A 9,252-nucleotide genomic window follows, 5' to 3' on the forward strand; every position below is an offset into this window, starting at 1 on the left:
ACACTATATTCATGGCGGTTCTATTTCTTTGAAACTCTTCTTGCTTTCTTTATATAAAAAGGTGAGTTGTCAACATATTAAAAAAGTAATGAATTATAAACACATTAAAATAACTGTGACTTCATTTCATGTATTCTAATTTCAATGCATATTTTAATTCTGATATCCCAGTCACTTGGTCATATCAGATAACATGGAAATTCCAGTGCCTGGATCTATATACAGCTGTTGTATTTGAGTAAATGAAAGTTATTATATTTTCATTTAAGATTTGCATTTTAGGTATTTGTGGCTGTTTGTGCAGACTCTGTAGCCAGACTGCCTGGATTTAGCTTTCTGACTTAGGTAATACACCTGACTTCTCTGTGCTTTAAGTTCCTCATCTGTAAAATGGGAATGATAATTATACCTACCTGTCAGAATTATTATGAAGGATTAAATGATTTAATTTGTGTGTGGCCCAAAACATAGTGAAAACTTAGTAGATGTTAGCTATTATTACTGATGTCAAATATACATACATTGCTATTAAAATTAAAGTTAATACCTGTAAATGCTAAATTATGATTCAGTGATTAATGTACTTTTATAACTTCAGTACTAGCTAGAAGTGATAGTCCTTTTCCAAATCTTTCCATAGTATTTTCTGCCTTGAGGAACAAAGGATATTATGTACTATGTGGATATTTTCCCTAATTATAAGTAGTAAGTAAAAATTATACAGCTCAGTTTAACTGCCTTTGAATGTCTATTGGCATTTATATCGGTGAATGTAATAGGCAAATAATATATAATGTTGAATTGGTAAATAATGACACATTCAGTTCAATGACACATTTGCTAATAACTATTAGCAATTGCACTAACTGTATACCAATAATTTGAAAGGTATAATAAAATCTATTATTTTTATAGTCAGAATTCAATTATTAGTCTTACATTTATCAATATTTATCGTAAACTCTCATAATAAAAAATAGAATAGAGAGGCAGGAAAATTTTTTTACTCCCTTCAACCATATTTTCCCTATATTTAAAAAAGAAAGAGAAATTTCAAAACAAAACAAGAAGCCAAAGCAAACATACCACTCATCCCTGCTAAACTACTGCCATTTTCAGACATCTTGAGTTTTTTTTTCCCTTTGGTGGCAAATTCTTGAGATGAGTAGTTAATACATCTTGAACATATTGATCACACTGGAACACATTTACATGCTGTTTTCATTCCCATTCTGTACTGTGTCAGCACTCAACAAAAATGACTGTATTCTCTTATTTCCCCAGTCCTTGGCCATATCCTCATTATCTTCCTATACTTCCTAATAATGGATAGTCCTTATGCCTATCACTTGGGTCACATCTCTTCCATTTTTTCTCTTACTAAATTAATTCTTTTGGATATATTATCTATACTTTTAAATTTTAATTAGGTGCTTGTCATTCACATTTTTTTATCATTAGTTCTAACTTCTGCCATTATCTATGAGACATCCTGGGGATGCTATAACAAAGCACCACATGTTAAATGGCTTAAAATGACAGAAATGTACTCTGACAATTCTGGAGGCCAGAAGTCCAAAATAAATGTTTCAGCAGGGCTGCACTCCCTCACAGGCTCCCAAGGCTCTAGGGGAAAAATCCTTCCTTGTCTCTTCCACTTCTGGTGGCTTACAGCCAGTTCCTGGCTTCCTTGGCATGTGGCCACCTTACTCCGGTCTCTGCCCCTGTCTTCATATCACTGGTCCTCTGTCTGTCTTCTCCTTTTCTGCCTGTCTCTTCTGTGTGTCTCTCTCTTATAAGGACATTCAACATTGAATTTAGGGCTCACCTGGATAATTCACGCTATCTCTTCATCTCAAGATTGAGCTCTCACTTAAGTTACATATGCAGAGATTCTTTTACCAAAGAGGATAATCTGCAAGTTCTAGAAACTGGACATGGACATATCTTTTTGAGGGCTACTATTCAACCCACTACACAAGGTGTAAGAAAAACACTGCATAATCAGATGAGGAATGACAACCTACACCAGATCTAGTGTTGAGTATTAGTGGGAGGTTGGGGGCTGGTGTGTGGAACACTGGAGTGCATGTGCCCTGTCTAACATGTCCAGCTCCTCCTCAGCTCTGGCTGACTGCTGACATGCAGACCTACTGTTGCCAGATCTTCTGATATCCCCAGAGAAGCTGGAAATCCAGCTTTTTATGTGTTGGCAACTAATTAAAATTTAAAAACCTGCACAGAGTAGATAACACTATGGGGAGAGCAAAACTGTCTGTGGGTCAGATGCAGCAAGCTGACAGTTTGTGAACTCTTGTCTATAGTCTGAGGTTCAGAGAGCAGCCTTAATGAAAAGAGCAGAGAACTTTCACCCTAGAGATGAGAGAGGTGGTGAGTCTAATGCCATCTGAGATAGGAAGAAAGATGATAATATTAACTTTGACTGGCCACTCTCTGCTGTTTTAATTCAATGAGAAACTCAAATAATTTTTAAATCTGAAAGGTCAGTTTCTTGTTGATGTCCTCTTATAAAATTTTAAAGTTGAGAATTGTGCAACATTGCTTTTTATGGCTTAATATTATGTGCCAATTTTTGGAAGGCGGTCGGAAACTTCTTCCTTATGTACCAGTCAAACTTGACTTTCTGGCCTGATTCTTTTTCTACATTTTTCTTTTTGTAGCAGAGTAAATATTGCTATGATTTGATGTCCCAGCGATACTGAAATATATGCAGCACCATGAATATGCTGTGCAATCTTTTATCTTCAACCCTTTGTACCATTTGGTCCTGTTAGCACATGCTCAATTCCTACTGGCTCAGTTTAGATATAACTATCCACCAGTCTTTCTTAAGCCCCTAAGGCTGTATTGGGTGCCCTCTTACTAAACTCCGGAATAATGGCTCTCAGTGAGGCAGTACTGCCTCCTGTGGGGGATAGACTGAAAATTAATGGAGACTTTTGTGCTTATCACAATGATTGAGGGTGTTACTGGAATTTTGTGGAGGAGGGACCAGTATGCTAATGTCATGTAATTCAAGAACAGTATCATACAATAAAGAATTGTCTCTCCAGGTGTTTACACAGATGAAAATAAGAAAAAAAGAGAGTTGCCTGCATTCACATAACTTGTTAAAATTTGCACAAATTTATGGGGTACAAATGCAATTTTGTTACATGCATAGATTGTGTAGTGGTCAAGTAAGGACTTTTAGAATATCCATCACCTGAATAACATATATTGTACCCATTAAGTAATTTCCCATCATCTACCCCCAGCCCACTCCCTCCCCTTTCCAAGTCTCCATTGTCTGTCATTTCACTTTCTACATCCACATATACACATTTTTAGTACCCACTTATGAGTGAGAACATGTGATATTGCACTTTCTGTGTCTAGCTTGTTTCACTTAACATAATTACTTTTATTAATAGTTCTATCCATGTTGCTACAAAAAACATGGTTTCATTTTTTTTGGCTGAATAATATTCCATTGTGTGTATATACCACATTTTCTTTTCTAATCATCCATTGATGGACACTTAAGTTGATCCTGTATCTTTGCTATTGTGAGTAGTGCTGTGATAAACACATGAGTGCAGGTAGCTTTCTGATACATTGATTTTTTTTCCTTTGGGTAGATACCCAGCACTGGGATTGCTGGGTTGAATGGTAGTTCTATTTTTAGTTCCTTGTGAAATTTCCATGCTGTTTTCCATAGACATTGTACTAATTTACATTCTTTTGTGGATGAAAGCTTGCTCACTTAAATTGTGTGCTGCCTGGGTAAGTCACATCACCTGGAAGGGGTTGTGTTCTGAGGAAAAGGTGATGGGAGCAAAGACTGGATTCGACTTCTCTCCCCTCAGGGTTATATATGGCAGAAAGGTCACATTTGGGGAACTGGGGCCTATGAAGTCTGGCTCTGTGTATGGCCCAGCTGTTGAGGAACTAGGAAGCAACCACTGATCTTGTGCCTCTTCTGTAGACTATGGGTTTGTTTTCCTTGAACAAGTTCACCTCATGAGGTAACCTCATGAGAGACTCTGAGCCAGATCCACTTAGCTGAGCCTCTCCCAGGGTCCTGACAGACAGAAAGTGTGAGATAAATAAATGTCTGTTGTTTTAGGCTGCTTAATTTTGGGACAATTTGTAACAGCGATAGATAACCAATACATACTAGTTAACAATTCTGTATATTTTTCCTGTTCAAATTGCTGGTTTGCTTTCTGTTTCCTGACTGACATAAACATGGAAATAAACATAAAAGAAATTTTAAAAATAATAATAAGGTTTACTGGGAGGAAAAATCGCAAACTACTTTAAGTTGAAATATTGATATTATTTATGAGTTCAGATAAAATAGCACCAAACTAAAGTGATTATTTCTGTGTATCAATCTGTTTAAGGGTAATTTTATGTGCTCTATATCTATGAAATTTGATAAATCGATTTCTTTATGTCAGTAAGAAATTCAATTTAATTAAATCACTTTTTAGACTCTCAAAAGGAGAAACATATTAAAAAAGACATGTTATATATGCATATATTTTAAAAAGACATATATATATGTATACACACATATGTACACACACATCTGTGCACACACCCATATAAAATGAAGAAAACACCAAGTTCCAATATCAATCCTTTAAGTAAAAACATATTTGTTCTTAACATAAAGTGAATTATCTGAGTTATACAACATGTATCAGCTCGTAGGCTTTAACAGACTGTTGGTGTTTTACCCTACACAGCCTATCTTTTGATATCAGGTGTAAAGTTACTGATAGCTCTAACATCTGACTTTTGCACTGTGGCCAAAAAATGGCTTTCGGGGCTGAGGTCCTGGACCTTACAAGTTAGATAGTTTATTTTTGAGAGGATGGAAGTTTAATTTTATAGTTTCTGCAGAACTGGAAGCCCTTCATTAAAAATGCCTCTGGCTATTTATTCACTAGTCATTCCAAGCCTGTGAAATAATCACCCTTCCAATCATAAGCAAGTAAGGGGGTGACCATGAAGTCAGCTATTTGTTGGACTTCAGGTAGCTGAGAAAGTCAGAGATTGGCTACGGCTATTTGTAACACTGGTTTCCATTACAAGATGGCATAGAAAGCAATAATTTAAGATTACCAAAGAAAAATTTCAAGGATTTATGAAAGAATATGGTGGTAAATCAGAGTATAAGTAAGTTGCCAAAGATGATTCTAGTAAGTGGTGGAGCTGAGATTTAAATTCAGGTGCTCTGGCTTTAAAGTCCTTGTTCTTAATAGGTATAGGTATTTAGGGAAAGGAATATCAGGGGATGTAAGGTAGAGAATGATGTATCCCTTAAGGCCTGACTTCCTGCATGAATCCTTGTTGAATCATTTTAGCTGGATGTAATCCCTCCCAGCTCTGAACAACTCTAACTCATAGTGTCCATTCCAGTACTCCTGTGATATTTTTCATAAATGGCAACATAATACAGTTATTTCTGTATACAGCTTATAAATTGGTTGAGATTTATTTAAGTTATTCAAAAAATTTCGTGCATAATTTGAAGTTTTACAAGTCAAATTTTAAATAGATTGTTGAGATTTCTATATATAGCAACTTTGACAAAATTACAAATAGGTACAGCATTAGGTGGATCAATCCCGTTTTTAGGAATTCATTTTACAGATATACTTGCAAAATGATAGATGTACAAGGTTATTCTTTGCAGAATTGTTTGTAATAGCAAAAAACTGATGATGCATCTCTAGGAGTCATAAATGTTTTTCCTCAAATATTTACATTTCTTCCCCCCTGGGTGGGATTGCCTTTCTTGACTCTTTTATGGCTGGATAGGGCCATGTGATGAGTTGTGAACAGAAATATGTGTCTCATTTTGAGGTCAGGGCATTTAATAGGCAGGGTAGGGCCCTCTAGAACTTTTTCTTCTCTGCCACAGTAACTGGCAATGTTTGAGATGAAGACTGTTCCATTAGCCCGGGTCAGACATGATATGGAATAGAATACCAGGTCAAAACTGCCACTGACATGTAGCATGAGTGTAAAATGATCCTTTGTTTTTAAAAAAACCACAAATATTTTGTCATTGTAGGGAAGCTCAAAAATCCTTTGTAAAGTCAAAGTAGCAGCTTCGTATTAAGGAGTTCTCAGGAATAATGGCAGAAAGTTGCAAAGAAATCTTTATTAGGATGGGTTTCCAGGTATCCCTTAAACAATTCACAATTAGGTTATTAATAAGGCCTCAGATAAAATAGGAGTACTGAAAGCTTTTGCAGTTTATCAAATCCTAATCTGAGCAAAATCTAGAAGTTGAAAAGATGTAAGAAAATGCATTAATTTGTGTTCTTTGTAATTCGAAGTTATCTAAATTGAATATTTTCAGAATGTACCTTTCATTTAAAATTATTCATGGTGTTTTACTTGCATGTTTCTTATAGTTGTACTAAATGATGTGTGTTAGTCATGTGACACCAACTGACAGATTCAGACTATGCAGGTAAGCAATTGATCTTACAAATTTATTAAGGTGTCTGACATACTTGTGTAGAAACGCAATAGAATACAAGCCTTAATTAACGTGTAGGAGTTTTTTATGTTTAAAGAAGTGTTGTGGCTAGGTGTGGTGGCTTGCACCTATAAACCCAGCACTTTGGGAGGCCGAGGTGGGTGGATCACTTGAGTCCAGGAACTTGAGACCATCTTGGGCAATATAAAGAGACCCCCAACTCCACAAACAAATAAAAAATTAGCTGGATGTGGTGGCATGGGCCTGTGGTTCTGCTACTTGGGAGGTAGAGGTGGGAGAATGGCTGGAGCCTGGGTTTTGGAGGCTGCAATGAGCTATGATCATGCCACTGTACTACAGCCTGGGTGACACAGTGAGACCCTGTCTCAAAAAAAAGTGTTGTTCCTTAAGTGGTTAATTTTAGGGGCCTCATTTTAAGCATAAGGAAATCATTTTGCCTTAAAAGAAGAGAATAGTTTTCTCTTAGTTATTCACATTTTTATATACATTAATCATTATCCCAACGATGGTCAATTACCAGTCTTGTTCCTTTTTCCCAGCTCATTAACTCTGAGGCTTATTTTTTTTCTAGATTCTAAATATTCATCATGTTCAAATCAGCTTTGTGCTGCTTTCTCTGAATCACTTTTTATTTTAGTTTGAGCTTTCAAACTCCTATTTCATACCCGGCATCTCTCTGTCTGTCTGTCTGTCTGTCTGTCTGTCTATCTATCTATCTATCTATCTATCTATCTATCTATCTATTTAAGAACATGAAACCACTGTTTGATTGAAAATATTGATAAAGGCAATCGAGCCAAACCCATTTTCCTCTGCAGGCTACTTCCTGTACTCAATTGTCATGAACAGCATGGTGGGCTCACTGCTTTCAGTAATTATTAAACTGGTTCTTTCCTTTCCCTTAGAACTGTCACTAGGGTGTGAGGATAGCATTGGGCTTTTATGTGGGAATGGAAAATTCCAGCTGCATTATGCATGTCATACAAAGCAGGGCATCAACACCTTTTCTGGATCTTTCCTGTTTTCCTTGATTTAAAGCCATTTTTTTAAATGAGGTCGGTGGGTATAGTCAAGTGACGCACAAAAGTTTCTTAATGATATAGAAACAGAATTTTAAAACCTGTAACAACAACATCAACAAAATCAAACCATGTTTGATATCCTCATTGCAATAAAAAAAATCAAACCAATATAACAGGTTGTTAAATCAAATGCACATTTAGAAATTGTTAGTTATTTCTGGGAAAATCAAATGTTCTTAAAAGTATTTTTGTCTGTATTTATGCTCTGTGATCTCATTTGTAGGGAACTGCTAAGCCATATACATTTACCAGAAGGAAATTCTTTTTTTTGTACAGGTTAAAAAAAAAACTGTATTTCAGCAATTTGAGTAGACACTTAGAATAGATGATTAGAAAATCCTACATCCATTCTTGGCTCAGAAAAAGGGGAATATGTAAATAGTAAAGATTATATTATCCATTTCTGCATTTTCTATTTACTAGTGTTTCATTTGGACTTTACTATTTCTTGACAACTCAGTTTCTTTTTCTGACCGCCTCTAGGGGGTAATTTAATGTAAATTATCTTTTGGTTGAATGGCAAACAGACCACTATACAAGAAAAATTACATCAAATGACATTATGCAGTTAAAATGATTAATGTCTAATGTAAATGTGGTGGAATTTGCCTCTGTTCCTATGATCAACCTGAATGCAGTTATTGTCTGTGATTTTCTTCTCTTAAGGTCTGTGGGGCGTTATATTGTGATTCTTGTTTGAAGGCAGAAAAAATGAAGAGGGCACAGATCAACCTTTTATAATGAATATTACGTTCTGAAGTTCTCCATCTGCTCTCAGGCCACAGCTGTGTGTTTGGGAAGATGCAGAATAAGAAAGTCAGAAGTGCACCACCTCACATACCTACACCTACTTCTCTCAGTGCGCAGTGATTCCAGTTTGCTTGATCAAACACATGAATAAGAAACCTGGTTAGCATGTTCAACTTGACACCACCTTAATAAATACCTAGTTCTATTTCAAAATTTGGTCACATTTTTCTTCATGAACTTGGATCGTCTTTTACCTCAATTGGTGTCTCAAGTCTTTGTGTCTTCTTCTTCTTCTTCTTTTTGTTTTTGTTTTGAGATGGACTCTCACTCTGTCGCCGAGGCTGGAGTGCAGTGGCGTGATCTCGGCTCACTGCAAGCTCCGCCTTTCGGGTTCACGCCATTCTCACACCTCAGCCTCCGCAGTAGCTGGGACTACAGGCGCCTGCCACCAGGCCCGGCTAATTTTTTGTATTTTTAGTAGAGATGGGGTTTCACCGTGTTAGCCAGGATGGTCTCGATTTCCTGACCTCGTGATCCGCCCGCCTTGGCCTCCCAAAGTGCTAAGATTACAGGCGTGAGCCACCGTGCCCAGCCGTCTTTGTGTCTTATTCTTCTTAACATGCCTGAGAAGAGCTATCTTTCCCAGGGTGGGTGCAGTGGCTCATGCCTATAATCCCAGCACTTTGGAAAGGCAAAGCAGGAGGATTACTTAAGTCCAGGAGTTTGAAACCAGCCTGGGCAACATAGTGAGACTCTGTCTCTGCAGAAAATCAAAAAAATTCACTGGATGTGGTGGTAAGTACCTGTAGTCCCAGCTACTTGGATGGCTAAGGTGGGCGGATTGCTTGAGCCTGGCAGATTGAGGCTGCAGTGAGCCATGATTGCACCCTGCAC

The 9,252-nt window shown here is 36.9% G+C and overlaps 1 pseudogene; it reads left to right on the forward strand.

The window, feature by feature from the left end:
- Nucleotides 1–8,556, forward strand: part of LOC101152038 (heat shock protein HSP 90-alpha A2-like) — an 85,576-nt pseudogene extending 77,020 nt beyond the window's left edge.
- Nucleotides 8,557–9,252: the final 696 nt, after the last annotated feature.

The sequence above is a fragment of the Gorilla gorilla genome, chromosome 5, assembly GCF_029281585.2.
Source record: "Gorilla gorilla gorilla isolate KB3781 chromosome 5, NHGRI_mGorGor1-v2.1_pri, whole genome shotgun sequence".
NCBI classification, from domain to species: Eukaryota; Metazoa; Chordata; class Mammalia; order Primates; family Hominidae; genus Gorilla; species Gorilla gorilla.